We start from the raw sequence: 18,378 nt of genomic DNA, 5'->3' as shown, positions 1-18,378 counted from the left end.
TACGGGTAATCCTAATATAATAATTTCATTTGATTTTTTTTTTTTTTTTTTTTGGTAGAATGTGTTCTGCTGAGTATTTTGTGCAAGCACCTGCCATATGACAGCCAGGGTGCAGGGAACAATGGGGTCTCTTCCCCCTGACCAAAGTCACATGGAGGCATCTAGGCAGGCTCTCTATCCAGACAACACTTACTGATGTGTCCAGACAAGCTGGAAACCTCGGAGTTAATGGGATTTCAAATTCAAAATATTTTTTATTAGAGTCACCTAGAATTTCATCTAAATACCTGTATATGTATTGTGCCTGTAAATTGCATGTGTTCTCTCGTGCATTTTCCCGTTTTGCTGGAAGAAAAAAACCCAGTTTCTGGGTGAAGTAACCTTGCTATCTATGCCTGAGACGAACTAACTCAACCACGGAGTAAGAAAAGCTATTAAAGTTCTTCGCGCTATCAACGGGATTCGAATCCGGGCTTTTTCCACCCAGTGTGGGGAGGACGCTGATGTTAACACTGTGCTACCGCGCAGACGGGGTTAATGGGATAAAAATCACTGGCTTCCATGCATAGAGTCCACTTGAATTGAGCTTTCTTAACACAGTCCGCTTGGAAATGCTTTCTTTTGTACCCGCAGCAACCTCAAGAAACAGTTGACGACAGGATATCATAGGGTTCAGACCATTCAGTCTTGCTGTTAGAGCCAGATAGCGGTGAGTTCTGTTTGACGTTGCCCTTGGGCGACCTTGACCAGCTCTTCTTGTAATGCTTTCTGTCTCCTGAAACTCTTTCCATTGTGCCGAGACGACACTGCCTGATACATCAAGCCAACTTGCCACCTCTGCCTGCGACCGCTCGGCTGCATGTCCTCCAATGCTCCGCCATCTCAAAGAATAATGAAAACGACGGTGACTTGCCAGCCTGAGTACTAAAGACGTGGCTCTCTCACTGAGCTAGCCGAAAAACGGAATGAAGTGATATTATCGAACCAGTGTGTTTATAGGCATGAACAATTTGCATAATATGCGGCTCTGTAACGTGGTAGATCGATTTCTAATCTCATTTCTGTCCGAGAGAAACAGTCTGTGCGGTAGCACAGGAGTATCCTCACTGTCCTACTAACACTAGGTGGAAAAGGCCCGGATTCGAATGCCGTGAGGAACCTTTATGGACGTTTTGCTTAGTTAATCGATCTCAGGCATAAATAGCAAGGTTTTCCCCCTGAAACTGGGGTTTTTCTTCCAGCAAAACATGCAAATCGGCCAGAGAACACATGCAATTTACAGACACAATACACACGGATATATGTAATAATAACTTACCAGGCGCCCGTAATGTAATAGTTTTCGTAATGTAACTGTGCTATGCGCGCAGACATTTTCCGACAGAAAATGTCTGGGCGCGTATCACAGTGGTTTAGTCACTGTCCTCCCCACACAGAGTGAAAAAGACCCGGCTCCAATCGTGTTGATGACGCCTGAAACTTTTATGGGCTCTTTTCATTCAGTGGCTGAGTTAGTCGATTTCAGGCGTAGATAGCAACGTTTCCCCTGGAAAATCTGAATTTTTTGTCCAGCAAACTGCGAATCGACCAGAGAACACACCAATTGACAGACACAAATGGGTAGTTGAAGTGACTTTCTTGATGACCCTAATAAAATACGAAGTTTACTTTTTGTCCGAGAGAAAAGGCAACGTTGCAAGGCGCACACGGTCACCTAAGAGCTACCGGTGTACTTCACCAGTTATACGTTGGTCTATATGCACTGCAGATTCAAGTTCCTTCCAGCAAAACATGCCACATTGTAAGAAACCACCGCCATCTGTCTGGAGAGTGATCACCATGTACGATGGGCCTCTGGACTCCTGTTGCTTTCGCCGCACAAGAAGGTATCCGTCAGCGTGTTGCTGCAGGTATATCTGATGTGTGTACTCATCGGATCAGCACACTCATTTCCAGTTCTCCAATGTCCAACTAGCGCGTCGTTGACGCCACATCATTTGTTGTCGACGATGATCAGCGGTGAGGAGAGGAGTGTCTCTTGGTTCGTCCGCTTGAACTACATACGTTTGTGTGGGCGGCTCATTGTTATTTGGGACATTGTTCTTGCATTATCATTATGGTATTGCGATGTCAGCTGTCGCACAGTGGCCTGCCATTGAGCTAGTATAAGCAGCTGCACCCTTCGCTCACCACGAACTTGCACAATGTGTAATCCTTTACAAATCTGTCGGCGGGAGATGCTTTGACTCGTTCGACACCATTATTTGTAAACAGAGGAGGACTGGTTCTAAAATTCTTACCGGGGAAAACTTGTAGCGGTCTCATACTATTGTCTGCACGGGTAGCTGAGTGGTATCGTCACCATCCTCCGCACACCGGGTGGAAAAGGCCCGGGTTCGAATGCCGTCGATGACGCGAGGAACTGTAATGGGCTTTTTTCACTCCGTGGCTGTGTTAGTCGGTCTCAGGGGTGGAGAGCAAGGTTTCCTCCCAGAAACTAGGGTTTTTCGTCCAGTAAAACAAACAGATCGACCGTAAAACACACGCAATTAACAGACAAGACACAAAAAAAAAAAAAAAAAAAAATGATATTAGGGTCCCCGGTAAATGATTACATCTACCGATATATTTATTTTGTCTGTAAATTTCGTGCGTTCTCTGGTCGATTTGCCTGTTTGCCGGACAAAAAACCCCCAGTTTCTGGGGAAGAAAAAGCCTTGCTATCTACGCCTGAGACCAACTAACTCAGCCACTGAGTTAAAAAAGCTGACTGAAATTCCTCGCATCATCGGCGGGATTCGAACCGAGGCCTTTTCCACCATAAGACACAACAGGGTAGATGAATTTAATTATTTGGGTGGCCTAAAAATAATAGTTTGGCCTTATACTGGTGTTTATGACCAAAATCACACCGGACTCTGGCCTACCGGGGTTTCCCTGATGTCTTATGGCCATTCCCCCTCTGTTTGTACACCTTAATCAAGCGAGCAATTTTCAAGATTGCCATTTCCGATATATGATCCCTGACTTACGAGATCCCATAATCATGCTATTTTGAAACTCTGGGATATCTTCATTACCTCCCATAACTGCTGCTTTAACTTTCACGACCAAATGCTAATTACCACTGCTCTTGCGTACGAAATTGACGAGGTATTGCTGCGAGCTGTGGGTTGTAATCCATTGGGATGTTGGTCATAATTCAGTGATCACTGAGTGCATATATAAGTATAACTAAGCATGCACTACATTTTAGGTAGGCCCATGCAATGCATGTTTAAAATTTAGTGTTCGAGAACGCGTAAATAAAGGCCAAGCAAATATAAATAAAATATAATTCTTCAACCTATGTTCCTGTTTTTTTAAATTATTATTAATTCTTCAGTGATGTCAAATCGCCCGCCCTCTATCATGTTTATATCATTTATTGACTGTATGGTTTACGTTTGGCGTAACCGTGAAGTTGATCGTTCCTGTGCTCTGTTGTGTTTTCCGTATTACAAAGTTATTCTGTTCTTGTTTTTATTTATTTAGCCAAACACGCATGTTAATTTATTTTGCTTGTTAAAGGTGAACATTGTGAAGATTTGGTTAGAGTTGCTGCCTCAGCATAGCGGAAATCTTGATTTACTCGTATTTGTTGTTAGTCAGGTAATTATAAATCCGCACACGATTCTTGTAAGTAAATTTAAATTAATTTTCTCAGAGATAAATACAACGAATTCTGTACTATATCTGTGATAAATTTTAAGTTGTATGAGGATTTTGCATATTAAAAGTAATTCAGATTATGGCTAGAGTTAATCCACTTTCAATATTTCCGTTCGCTTGCACGTACCCCTGACGTCAGCTTTCTGGTACTTTATTTTTTTAATTTTTATTTATAAATCATTGCGATAACATGATGTTATAAAAGTTGCAGAATAGCTTATGGATGAATGATGTAAAGGAGAATAGTGAAGGATGTGTAACCACTTGTTGATGGAAACAGAAACTAGTTTACTTCCTTTTGAGGCTTCAGATTACCCAGCCACTATATAGTACTCTACACTGTATCACTGCTAAGTACAGTGGTACAGAATTGAACAGTAAAAAGCTGTAGTTCTATTCTTTTAGAATTAAAGAGGTTAAATAATATTCGGTTCTTAGCTTTATGCAGCGTGCATTTCAAATATATATATTTGTTTAAGTGTTTAAACTGTTCGCGCTGCTGTAGTTAATTTGAATACATTGCCTTTATGGGTTGTTTAATAATTGACAAATTATTAAGCATTACTAGCATTTTCACTTTTTCTATCAATCAAAAAAATTAAAAAAAAACTGTTTTAATTAGTCTTATTCTTTTTGACATTTTAGGAAAATAAGTGAAAGAATTAATGCACTCTAATATGTTACTGGTGGAATTCACATGGTTTGCGTTACGGGAAAAACACTTTAGTCGACGACATTTGCGACTGTTTGCCTTTATTGGTCAAAGTTCGAAACTGTCAGTAAATTTGTTTGTAATGCCACATGACCAGCACCAGTTTTTCGATTAGTAGTGTGTCCGCGGAGACTTGGGAATTATATGGTTGGGTTGGATTCTTTCACCAGGTGACACAAATCTGGTCCAGACTATGGTTTTCTCCCTCTTCTTCATGTAGCGTTTTTAATGAATAATTTCAAACTCAGTTCCAGCCAACATCAAGCAAGTTCTAGGGTTGTGAACCAGTTGCTCTTCTGAGAGACTCAATTAGCAGTCATGGTAATATTTAATAATTTGTGGATGTGATAATATTGTGGAATGTTATCTGTAAATTAACCTATAAAGCACATTTGTTTCAGTATTTAATAGTTCATATCCTGAAGTTAATGTGCTTTTCTGTAACTACAAATGTAGTAATTCACTCTTGTAGGCTGTACAGGAACAATTTTTTCTTTTTTTAATTAATAACAACAGCTTATCACCTTTCTTGGTGTACTTTGTTATATTCTGAAATGTATCATTAACCAGTATTATTATTATTATCAATTTATTTCTGAAGAAATGTCCCTTTACAACTATGCAGCTAGAGGATGTGAGTTACATACAGAGATAAAACATAAAATACAGACAAATGCATTGTATACAGAGCCAGAAACAATATACGGCCTTAAACAGCCACTGGTGAAGATACAAAAACATAAAGTTACAACAAATAAAAGTGCATACGGATACATCGGAGCGTGGATAGTGCGGCATCACAGAGAGTCCACCTAGAGCATGACTAAGGCATACATGTCTGCAAGAATGGAGGCTCTGTAGGTTCTGTCCTTGCAGTGTTTCTCAGCGTCTATAGCTAATCTATTAAATATTTGGAAGAAGTTATGTGGAGACATGTTATCCAGGGAGGACATGCTACGCAGCTTCGATCTGTATGGAGAGGTGTTGGACTGGCATCTTCTCCTGTTGGACGGTCTGGCGATGATATCCCATGTATCGGGTGAGCTCAGTTTTCCGGATAGAAGCTGAGAGAGGGTAAGAAGGTTCCTAGAGATGATGAGATACCTCCAAGGAAGCGTATTAAGATTGGTGACCAGAACAGATTTTGAGATTGTAGGTGTTAGCCCGGCAACCCTATTTAGCCATTTCAAGATCCAGAATTCCAGGGAGAGGAACCTGGCTTGGTATGATGAGGGTGCTGAGGACCATATAGTCGAGATATAATGGAATTGGGAAAATGCAACGAAGAATGTATTTGATGATAAGGTCTGGGTTATGGAAGTTGGAGATCTCTTGTTTTACTGCCCATAAAGCCGAATATGTTTTCGTTCGAATGACATTAAAGTGAGGCAAGAAGGTGAGATCTTTGTCCCAGATGACACCCAAATCTTTATGTTGGGCGACTTTTTTAACTTGAGAGTTTTCAGTAATGATGTTCACATCATTGATATTTTTCTTCTTGGTGATAGAGAGTTGTACAGTTTTCTCTTTACTAATGGAGAGCCTAATCGCATGAAGGTAGTTTTCCAGTTCATGTAGCTGTCGGTTGGAGCTCACAGTAATAGACTGGAGAGACTGGGGGCATTTTGTGATGATGAAGAACTTAATATCATCTGCGTAGGTGGTAAAATTAGTACGGTTTGATAGGAAGGGTTCTAAAGATGCAGCGAAGAGGGCGGAAGAGAGAACGCCCCCTTGGAGGAGCCCTCTGGAGCAGAGAATGTGGTGATTATGGTTTTGATTTCTGATCCATAGGGTCCTGGACTGAAGGAGTTTCCTAAGGAGAACTAGGATGTTGCCAGAGATTTTGAAGTAGTTGCACAGTATGGTACATAATGCATGGGTGGACAGATTGTCAAAGGCCGCCTTAATGTCGAGGAACACAATATCCAGTTGCTCTTTGTTGCTTAAGGTACTTTCAATTCTGAACAGTGTGTCCAAGAGGTTGGTGAGCATAGAACGTCCAGGTAGTACACTATGGAGGTTTGTGGCCGAACATGTGATGGGTGAAAGCAGGGAGTATGGCTTTTTCCAAGATTTTGGGGATAAATCAAACAGCAAAAAAAAGACTTGATTATGATAATTTTATTTCTTCATGAACAGAACTGAATGATAAAAACAGCAAACCTGAAGTTAAAATCAGTGTATTTTACTGTTATATTTCAGTTCAATTTCAGACCTCTGCTTAATTTCAAAAACTTTAATTGCCAAACTGAAATTTAAAGGACTGATAACAATTCCCAACATTTGTAGGCCTTAGATAGTTATGCATACTCTCCTCCATTGTGTACTTGACATCTCCTACCTAAGAAGTAATGGTTAAGTTCATATGTCACACGAGTTAGTTGGCAGAGTTACTAGATAAAAATGTAATATAAAAGATATCCACGCTCAATGGGAGGTAGGCAGAACAGAAAACAGAAAAGGATCTAAATTCCTTTACAAAAAGTGTAATGGTAGGTTGCCACATAGTTGGCATGTTCATTTGCTAGATAGCATGAGTGTGGCACTCAAAATTAACTGTTAAAAACATGCCAATAGAAGACAGAATGCAATTCCACTGTTCATCCCAAGCAGGGTATACCACCATTAATAAACACCAAAACTTGTTGACAGTGAAATAAAATTGAAAAGGCACCCTTAATGAGGTGGCTTGAGGTCGATTATGAAAATGGGAATAGGTGTAGTCCTAACAGCCATTATAAAAACACTTCATAGAAGGTCTCAAAGGTCATGCAGCTGCTTGTTAGCCAAAGCTGACTTCTGGCAATACCTATCAGCTATGCTGGTTCAAAGAACAGGAGCATTGGACATTACAAGTGGCAAAACATGATGTGGGGGGGGTGGTAATAAAATGCTACATATTCTAGGCATTGAATGTGGTGCAATATGGCCTAAGTCGCTGATGCACCTGTTGTTTGTTATTTGGTTTTTAGGAGCATTAGCAACTAAGGCCATATTGCTCCACTGATGCACCTAACAACCACCAACAACAAACAATAGGTGGATACACATCAGTGTTGGTGTATGTTGAAAGAATAGTTTCATCCAGATTTTGTGCCACCAGTTCAGTGGTGGTATTATGATGACATAACCCATTTTTTTACATGGTTTGGACTTGGTTCAGTGGATGTCGAGTATCTCTGTTGTAACATTCCGAACAGTGTTGCTTTACTTATTTTTATCTCAGTTCTTTGAGAGAGAGAGAGAGAGATTGCATTCTTTCAGAAATATTTCCTATATTTCTGGGGTACATTACATTTGTGTCCATGACAGTACTCTGTTCACAAAGCATAGCCAGTAAAGCAGTGGTATGACAAGAATAATGGTGAATTTGCTATTTCCAGCCTCTGGGTCAGATTCGAATTAAATTGCGAACATCTTTGGACGTTTCAAACAACATTAGAGAACCATGGTTTGGACTTCGTCCACCGATTGTCAAATACTATCTGTTGGAACATTCTGGATAGTTTTGTCTTATATTTTTATATCAGTTCTTTGAGAGAGAGAAAGATTGATTGCATTCTTTCAAAAATATTTTATATTTCTGGGGTACAGTACATTTTTATCTGTTCATAAAGCATAGCCAGTAAATCAGTGGCATGACAAGAATAATGGTAAATCTGCTATTTCTAGCCCATGGGTGAGATCTGAATTCAACTGTTTACTATGAATGCCTTTGGGATGTTTATGAACAACATTAGAGAACAGTTTTCAAGCAGAGAACTAGCATCAGCTTTATGGAATGAGTAGGGCAAGATTCCAATTCTCCATAAACTAAACACTTGTAGGAAGGCTTCCTGGAGAATTATTGATATCATTAAAGGTATTAAAATTCCTTTTTTCTAACTAGATGTTTTTTCATTTAGGGTCTCAGTGCATGCTTAAACACATTAACTGAATTGTATAATTCAGTTAATGTGTTTATATTTGTAATATAGTTAATAAATTTATGCTGTACAAACCTCTAACTCCTGAGTGGGTGTGTTGGGCAGAGAGAATGTTGACAAAACCTTTTGCAAATTTTCCATGAATTTTTGGAAAAGAAATATGTTTTAATATTCCTGAATTATAATATTTGCCTCTAAACAGTGTTGACTTTGCATAATTTTTTTTTTTAATTATGAACATATAGCTATAAAAAAAAAAAAGTGGCATATTCATTAACTATGAAACCTGAACTACAAATTTGAGTTCAAGGTTTTTTTTTTTTTTTTTAAGTCTTATTGTTTATTTTTTTAATTGATTCTCAAGGTATTTTGTGATCTTATTATCCAGTGGCGTGAGATTTGAGTATAAAATTTTAAGGTTCCGCATTTTCAACTGTTTCTTTGTTTATTCCGAAACACCTGATTGAATACTGTACAGTATGCCCACTGGCATTAGTTTTTTTGAATGAAGGTTAAATAATATGCAATGTGATATACAGTAGATGCTATATTTTAATGTAATGCTAAACTTACAGAAGTACAACACCAGACAAATTAATAGAAACTTTTCAATATCAACATCAAAAATAATGTTTAAAGTTTTTTATGAGCAAAAAACGTTGGGCACTACGTAATCCACATTCTTAGTGTGAATCAATAAAATAACTGATTTCGTTTAAAAAAAAATTGGACCCATTTCAGGTGTATATAGGGTGTTTTGTTTCCAAGAAAGGCAGCAGGGTCCATCTTGCTTATTTTCGCTTTTAAGCTGTTTGCTGTCTAGACCTTTTTTGTTATATTTATGGTTAAAATTCTGAGTTTGATGTTAAAATTTGACTAAGTGTTACCATTAGATATTACAATTTCTAATTTTGCTAGATTAGCTGCTCTTTAGCTCAGTGGGAAAATTGTTCCCTGTTCTTGGTTTAGTCTAAAAACATCATTAACATACTTCTGAAATGAAAGTAAACCAATTTTATATCTAAAAAAAAAGTAAAAATAATAATAATACAACAGTTACAGCAAGAGGAGATGTAGCACAACTGCATTTCTGTAGCTAAACGTGCAGAAGAGCGAACAGTCCTATAAAACCATTATTTTATTTTTTTTTTTTTTACTCCAAATAAGTTTCTTTGTGTTTATTTCAGATCTATGTCAACTGATGCTTTCAGACCAACTCAGTAACAAGGATTGACTTTCCCATTAAGAAAAAAAGCAGCTGATTAGACAAAATTTAAATTTAGAAATTGTAAAATCTGATTGGTAGCAGTCCCATTTTAACATTAAATTCAAAATCAGGACACACACATTTAAAAGCTACCAGGGGTCTATCTTACTAGTTTCACTGAAACACCATATATATATGGACACCCCAAGGGGCTCACATCTGGTGAGTATGGGCTTGGCACACCCAGGGTCCTCAGCTGGATATCATCATTCTTCTCTTTCTTGGTGATTCTCTCTCTCTCTCTCTCTCTCTCTCTCTCACACACACACACACACACACACACACACACACACACACACACACACACACACACACGGTAACTCAGAAATTTTCTTTGGCTGGTGCAGCATAAGCCTCATGCTTCCTTGTACCACATGGCTAATAATAATAATAAAAAGAGCAATAACTAATGGCAATTTTTTTTGTATTATTATTCACATAAAATCCCAATTAATATTTTAGCATTAGTTGAGGCATACGATGCAAGAAAGCAAGCTTATACAGCATCAACCAAAAAAAAACAAAAAAAACCCCCTTCCTATTTCACCCATCTGGTCACTCCAAGTTTTGGCTAGTTCAGCCTTAAATTTATTTAAGTTATCAACTTCCACAATAACAGATGGAAGTCTGTTCCAGCAATCAACTACCTGTTGGCTAAAGGCAAACTTCTCCATGTCTGTTCTACAACTGTCTTTCCTCACTTTGAATCTATGCCCCCCCAGGTTGTTAGTCTGATCAAATGGAAGTATCCTGTCAGCATTGAGCCTGCCCAAACCATTCAAGGCCACATATTTTAGTAATGAATGGCATTTATGTTTTAACCATCTGTCTGAGCCTTATACACTCACGGAGATTTTATCAGATGATGACATGTGTCAGATGTATTCAGGTTTTTACAACTGATTAATCTACATAGTTTTATTTAGATTTCTCTAATGTTTAATATATTATAAATGTTTTATGCCATATTTTTGTTTATAATATATTAACTAGATATGTTATTTTATATTTTTACATATTTATATTTTATTACCTTAGACTTGGTACACAATAGCCTTAGATGCTGATGCACCATTAAACTCCCAATAACCAACCAACCATTCAAGGCCCTATACACCTCAATCAGATCACCTCGCAGGTGCCTATTCTCCAGATGCTGCAACTTGCAGAACTTAACCTTTCTTCATAAATGCACCCCTTTGGTTCCTCTCACCAACCTTGTTGCCCTTCTCTGTACTTGTTCTAGCAACTCTACATCCTTCTTAAAATGAGGCCTCCAGACCTGTATACAGTACTCAAGGTGTGGCCTGACCATTGCCTTATACAAAGGGATAATCACCTCTTGTCTCTGCTAGCAAAATTCCTATATATCATTGACAAAATTCCATGCCTGCTCTGGCAGCCAGTCTGCACTGCTCAGAGAACTTCATATCTGACTGCACAATTACCCCCAGGTCTTTTTCATTCTCCACCTCCCTGAGTGTAGTACCACAGAGTTGGAACGTTTCTCTTGGGTTACTATCCATATGCAGTACTTTGCATTTGTCAATGTTAAACTTCAGTTGCCACTTCTCAGCCCATCTGCCTAACTTTTCTAGATCCTGTTGCAGTAGCATACTGTCTTTAGTGTCATTAACGACCCTTTGTATCATCTGCAAACTTGAACATTAAGCCTGATATACCTTTATCGATATCATTGATAAATATACAAAACAACAATGGGCCCAGCACCGAACCCTGCGGGACTCTGCTAATAACATTATTCTACGTAGAGCAGTGTCCATTTATTACCACTCTCTGCCGTCTTCCACTTAACCATCCCTTTATCCATTGCAGCAACTTGCCCTTAATGCCATACTGCTCCAATTTGTATAGCAGTCTTCCATGTGCAACTGTATCAAAAGCTTTCCTGAAATCCAAGTATATGATATCAAAATTATTTTTAGCATCCAGTTTCTTTGTGACCACATCATAGTATCCAATCAAATTGGTCAGACAAGACTTCCCCGTAACAAACCCATGCTGTGTCTGAACTATTGCTGCTGTCTTGTCTAGGTGATCCTGTATCACCTAGACAAGACAGCAGCAGTTTTTTCTATTTTACCAATAACTCCATTATTTTCCCCGGAACAGAAGTTAAACTAACAGGTTTATAATTATTTGTGTCACCCGTTGAAGCCCCTTTGTGAATTGGGAATACATTTGCACATCTCCAGTCCATAACGACCTCCCCTGACTTTAAGGATGCTCTCATAATTATGGCTAAGGGTTTGCTGGATAGATTCCATCTGCCCCGGGTGCCGACCGGGCTAGCCGGGTGGGTAAAGTGCCTGCCTGGCAACTCAAAGGTCGTGGGTTCAAATCCCACCTTGGGCTTGGATCAGAGTAGAAAATGCAAAACATTTGGGAGGTGCAATATGGCCACAGAAGCCGATGTGCCAACAACTAACAAAAAAAAGAAAAGAAAAGAAAAATCTGCCCCAGGTTCCTTTTTTATATTTAACTTCAACAATTTCTCCTCCACTTTGCTCTCAGTTATCACAAAATCACTTAGCTCCCTGTTAGTTTGATAAACTTCTGGCATTCTCCTCCTTGAATAACTCCTCATGTGAATGCAGATGCAAAATACTCATTCAGTTTATCAGTTACTTGAGTAGGACCACCAATAGTCGAACCATTAAGTGGACCAATCTGATTCACCCCCTTCCTTCTAGAGTTTACATAAGTAAAGAACTCTTTGTGTTCTTTGCCAAAGATTTCTCGTAATCTGCCATCGCCTACCTAACCTCCTATGTGACTTGATTATAGACTAGCTTATATCTGTTGTAGGCTTCTGTCTCACCTGATAATTTATCTGCATTTTTCTTCTCTGCCACGAGGCTCATTAATTCATCTGACATCCATTTAGGCCTGAACCTTGAACAATATTTCTTAGTTGGTATGAAAAGCCTGGTATCCTCCAAAATTAAGTCCCTGAAGGCTTCCCATTTAGAATTCACTGTTGATAACATCAGCAGTTGATTCCACTCTTAGAATTTAAAAACTGTCTGAGACCTCTGTAGTTACCTTTACGAAAACAAAAACCCTTCCCTTTACCCTAGATGGTAGTTACCTCTTTAAGTAAATCCAACATCAGTACACTGTGATCACTGTCGCGTAGTGGTTCCTTTATTTGCAAATTCCTAATGCATGTGTCATCACTGCTGATAATCAGATCAAGTTCCAGTCAATATCTGGAAAGTTAAAATCCTCCATTACAAGACATTCTGATTTACTGGCCCATTCTATTTCTCTGCACAACTGTTCATTGTATTCATCAGTGTCATTAGGACTATAACATACTCCTACTCTCATTTTTTCCTTTCCCAGTGTTTGTCGCACCAAACAGACTCAACATTGCATTGTTTATCCATGTCAACTGGATGCACTTCCTTAGATTTTGTGTTTCTTAATTAACAGCATAACCCCTCCTCCCTTCCTACCCTGTCTCTCCTTTCTGTGCACTTTGTACTCCCCAAATTCCAATTCTGCACTGCTTATATCTGTGTGACACCATGTCTCTGATATCCCAACAACATCTGCCTTTGATGTCTTGATCAGCACTTCAAATTCATCAATTTTATTTACTATACTTCTAGAATTAGTGTACATGCAAGTATATTTTCTTGGATATCCAAGAGAATGTATAGTAGCTTTGCAATGTATGGGCATGAATAACAAAGTTATTTAATGTTTCTTGTAGTATTTCATGATACAGTATTCTAACACAGCCCATCATACTGCAGAAAAACTTAAGTCTGTATGAACTGTTGCTGAAGCATGCAGAAATTTACTGCAAAAATCTCCACTTCTGCCTTTCAAATTAATTTTTGTTTCATCACCAAACAAACATTTCTGCTACTTCAGACCCATGCTGTTGTTGTTTAACCCACATTATGCATACTTGTCACTCACTATTATTTGGTGAATATTGGCTTCTTAATTGGATAACATGATTTTAGAACAGCTACCCTCAACCTTCTTGCATTTCTGCTGTTATTACTATCCCAGTTTTTCTTTCAACTGTTTGTCAAGACTTTCAGAACAATCAAATTTGAGTGCAGTTGCAATAAATGTGGAAGGTGATTATCTACTCTTCACATGTTTTTTCTATATTTGCCAACTTCTTCCAACATTTTTTTTAATTGCTATTAAACTCTTGATTTGTATGCCCACAATTTTGGTGATTTTTTTTTTTTTTTTTTCGCCTTCAGAATTAATTTTAGAATTAATTTTTTTTCCCTTCAGAATTAATTTTAGTACCTTTGTAAGAATAATATAATTTTTTCCCCTATTTTTACAACTTTTGAAGAGCTAAATTATCTACAACAGACATTGTCTCGAGTGGTGGTTTGTTTTTTTTGGTAGTTGGCGCATCAGCTTCTGTGGCCATAATGCACCTCCCAAGGTTTTTGCAGTACTTTGATCCAAGCCCGAGGCGGGATTCGAACCCGCGACCTTTGGGTTGCTAGGCAGGTACTTTACCCACCCAGCTAGCCCAGTCAGCGTCTCGAGTGTAGATGCAGTGAATTTGGAAGGTGATTTTCTGTTCTTAGAGTTGACATGTTTTTTCCATATTTGTGAATTCTTCCATTGTGATTCTTTCCCAGTTTTGCTATTTCTTTAATTTGTACTGAACTGTTGATTTGTATGCCAACAAATTTGGCAATTGTACTGTTTTCCTCGCATATCTTCAGAGTTAAATTTAATACCATCCTAGGAGTAATATTACTTCCCCATCCCCTATTTTTGCAACTTTTGAAGGACTGAATCACAACAGCAAAATTATAAGTTCCCTCTGCCAAATGATTACTCCCAGTGCAATACAATTCAGTTGACTACCACTTTTCAGAGCATTAAATTTATGGAATGTGACTGATGCTTATTAACTGTCCCCACTGATTTCCTACAGGTTTAAGAGAAAATCAAAGTAATTAACAGCAATAGTTGCTGTTATTTTGTCCATTAGTATATTATTAATGCATGACTGAATTTTTATATTTTCACCAAAATCTCCATTTTCTTCAGTCAGTATCAGCTAAAAATATGAATTTGATAGTGCTCACAGCCTCTTTTTTCATTAAAAAATTACACTTATTTTTGAGTGAGAAAAAAAAAAAAAAAGGTTGAAATTGGTAAATTGCTATCGGTTTGTCTGGCATTAGCATTAGCATTAGTAGAGGCATATGATGCAAGAAAGCAAGCTTATTCAGCATCAGCCAAAAAAAAAAAAAAAAAAAAAAAACCCTCTCCCATTTCACCCCTCCGTTCGTTCGAAATACCTGTCCAGTTGAGCTTTAAATTTGTTTAGGCTATCAACTTCAACAACAAGTGATGGAAGTCGGTTCCACCAACCAACCACCCGCTGGCCAAAGGCAAATTTCCGCACATCTATCCGACATCCGTCCTTCCTCAATTTGAATTTATGCCCTCTGAGGTGATTATTCTGAGAAAGATGAAGAATCCCATTGGCATTGAGCATGCTCAAACCATTCAAAGCCTTATACACCTCTATCAGATCACCTCGCCGGTGCCTAGTCTCCAGACTCTGTAATTTGCAAAACTTAAGCCTTTCTTCGTAAGAGCAACCCTTTGTTCCATTTACTAATCTTGTTGCCCTTCTCTGTACCCGTTCCAGCAGCTCTACATCCTTCTTGAAATGAGGCCTCCAGACCTGTATACAGTACTCAAGATGTGGCCTAACCATTGCCTTATACAAGGGAATAATCACCTCCTTATCCCTGCTAGAAAAATTCCTGTATATCATTGACAAGACACCATGAGCTACTCTTGCCAGGTGGGAAGGAGCAGCAGTGCGTAGCACACGCTTCTTGATTAGACCGGGGTTCGAGCCCGTCACCACCAAATATGGAGAATGCGGAAAGGTCATGGAATGACCACCGTATATCCCGGAGCAATATGGCCTTAGTTGCTAATGCTCCTAAAAACCAAATAACAACAACAATGAGCTACTCTTGCAGCTCGTCTGCACTGCTCAGAGAACTTCATATCTGCCTGCACAATTACCCCCAGGTCCTTTTCATTCTCCACCACTGTCAGTGTAGTACCGCAGAGTTGATACATTGCTCTGGGGTTACTGTTACCCATATGTAGTACTTTACATTTGTCAATGTTAAACTTCATTTGCCACTTCTCAGCCCATCTGTTCAACCTTTCCAGATCCTGTTGCAGCAGCATAGCGTCAGTAGTGTCCTTAACGACCCTGCCAACCTTTGTATCATCTGCAAACTTAGACATTAAACTTGATATCCCATCATCAATATCATTCATAAACACCGAAAACAACAATGGACCCAACACTGAACCTTGAGGAACTCCACTAATAACATTAGTCCACGTTGAGCAGTGTCCATTGATTACCACTCTGTCTTCTGCCACTCAACCATCCCCTTATCCATAGCAGCAATTTGCCTCCAATGCCACACTGCTCCAATTTGTGCAGCAGTCTTCCATGTGCAACAGTATCAAAAGCCTTTCTAAGATCCAAATATATAATATCAAAGTTATTCCCTGCATCCAGTTCTTTTGTGACTACATCATAGTATCCAATCAAATTGGTCAGGCAAGACCTGCCCTTAACAAAACCATGCTGCGTCTGAGCTATAACTGAATTCTTGTCTAGATGAGCCTGCAGTGCTTCTTTAACCAGTGCCTCCATTAATTTACCTGGAACAGAAGTTAAACTAACAGGTCTATAATTACTTGTGTCAGCCTTTGATCCTCCTTTGTGAATTGGGGTTACATTTGCACATCTCCAGTCTATGGGTACCTCCCCTGAGTCCAAAGAAGCTCTTATAATTATGGCTAGGGGTTTGCATACTTCCTTTGCTGCCTCCTTTAATATAACTGGATAGATCCCATCCACCCCAGGTGCCTTTTTTATGTTTATCCTCAACAATCTCTCCTCCACTTTCCTCTCAGTTATTACAAAATCATCCAGCTCACTGCCAATGTTTACTTTACCTACATCATTCTCCTTCCTGAATAACTCCTCATGCGTGAATGTAGATGCAAAATACTCGTTTAGATTGTTAGCCACCTGAGCAGGATCCTCAACTGTTGAACCATCAATATCCAGTGGACCAATCTGATTCATCCCTTTCCTTCTCGAGTTCAAGTATGTAAAGAACTCCTTTCTGTTTTTATTTGCATCCTTTGCCAAGGATTTTTCGTAGTCTGCCTTTGCCTGCCTAATCTCCTTTGTGACTTGGTTACAGACCAACTTATATCTATCATAGGCTTCCATGTCACCCATTAATTTGTATGTATCCCATGCATTTTTCTTCTCTGCCACATGTCTCATTAGTCCATCTGACAACCATTTAGGCCTAAACCTTGAACAATATTTCTTAGTTGGTATGTAAAGCCTGGTAGCCACCAAGATTAGTTCCTTGAATGCTTCCCATTTTGAGTTTGCTGTTGGTAACATCATCAGTTGGTCCCACTGTATAGAATTTAAATACTGTCTCAGACCATCATAGTCGCCTTTACGAAAACAAAAACCCTTCCCTTTACCTCTGATGGTAGTTACCTCCTTGAGTAAATCCCACTTCAACACACTGTGATCACTGCCACCTAGTGGTTCATTTATCTGCAGGTTCTTAATGCATGAAGAATCACTACTGATAATCAGATCAAGAGTATTGCTCCCTCTTGTTGCCTCACGAACATGCTGATGTAGAAAACAATCATCCAATAAATCCACAAAAGCCTTGCTAGTGTGCGAGTGACCAACCCACAAATTCCAGTCAATATCTGGGAAATTAAAATCCCCCATTATAAGACTCTCTGATTTACTGGCCCACTCTATTTCCCTGTACAATATATTATTATACTCATCAGAGTCATTAGGCCTATAGCACACTCCTACTCTCAATTTTGATTTCCCTATGCTTATGTCACACCAAACTGACTCGACACTGCCCTGTCCATCGATGTCATCTGGCTTCACTTCCTTTGACTTTATGTGTTTCTTAATTAATAGCATAACCTCTCCTCCCCTCCTGTTCTGTCTATCCTTTCTATATACATTGTATTCCCCAAATTCCAGTTCCGCATTACTTATATCTGTGTGACACCACGTCTCTGATATCCCAACAATATCTTCCCTTGATGTTCTGAGCAATACCTCAAATTCATCAAATTTATTTACCAAACTCCTAGCATTGGTGTACACGCAGGTATACATGCACCTGTTTCTATTCTTAGCTACCCTAACACAACCCATGTGTTTACTTGTAACGCAATGACTACCAGCAGTCTCTGAAATATCCTGCATCTTGTTTTTCAGACTTCTGCTCATTTGAATAGAAGCAGTGCAAGAATCACTTCCACCTCTGCCAGTGGCTACTGTTAATCTATTAGTCCTTGTATCCCCCCCAACTAGCAGTTTTCCGACCCACCTAACACTGCCTCGACAGCATCAGCAAAAATTCTTGCACCCTTTCTATTTAAGTGTATCCCATCCCTGTAGAAGCAATCTCTCCTGTTAACAAGTACAGTCCAGGCTGAAAAAAATTCTACCCCTTGAGCCTTGCACAATCCCTCCAGGGCCGAATTGATCGACAAGGCTCTCATCATATACTCCCTCCTATCGTGTCTGGGCAGAATTGCAGACACTTTCAAGTTCAACCCTAATTCACGGCTTTTTTTCAACAGTGACCTGTACTTGCTAAGTAATTCCGCCGGTCTCCTACTCT

The 18,378-nt window shown here is 39.0% G+C and overlaps 1 protein-coding gene across 1 annotated transcript in view; it reads left to right on the top strand.

The window, feature by feature from the left end:
- The first annotated feature begins 3,546 nt into the window (after positions 1-3,546).
- The window catches only part of LOC150090630 (ubiquitin-conjugating enzyme E2 J2-like), a 74,129-nt gene continuing 59,297 nt past the window's right edge, over positions 3,547-18,378 (top strand). Inside the window, exon 1 of the mRNA XM_090379235.1 lies at positions 3,547-3,651. The gene's annotated coding sequence lies outside the window, so the exon portion shown is untranslated. The remainder of the gene's footprint in view (positions 3,652-18,378) is intronic.

Source organism: Mastigoproctus giganteus, chromosome 1 (genome assembly GCF_048544385.1).
Source record: "Mastigoproctus giganteus isolate SK-2022 chromosome 1, ASM4854438v1, whole genome shotgun sequence".
Taxonomy (NCBI): domain Eukaryota; kingdom Metazoa; phylum Arthropoda; class Arachnida; order Uropygi; family Thelyphonidae; genus Mastigoproctus; species Mastigoproctus giganteus.
The sequence above is the reverse complement of the archived record's forward strand: the minus strand, read 5'-3'. Positions and strand labels throughout refer to the sequence as shown.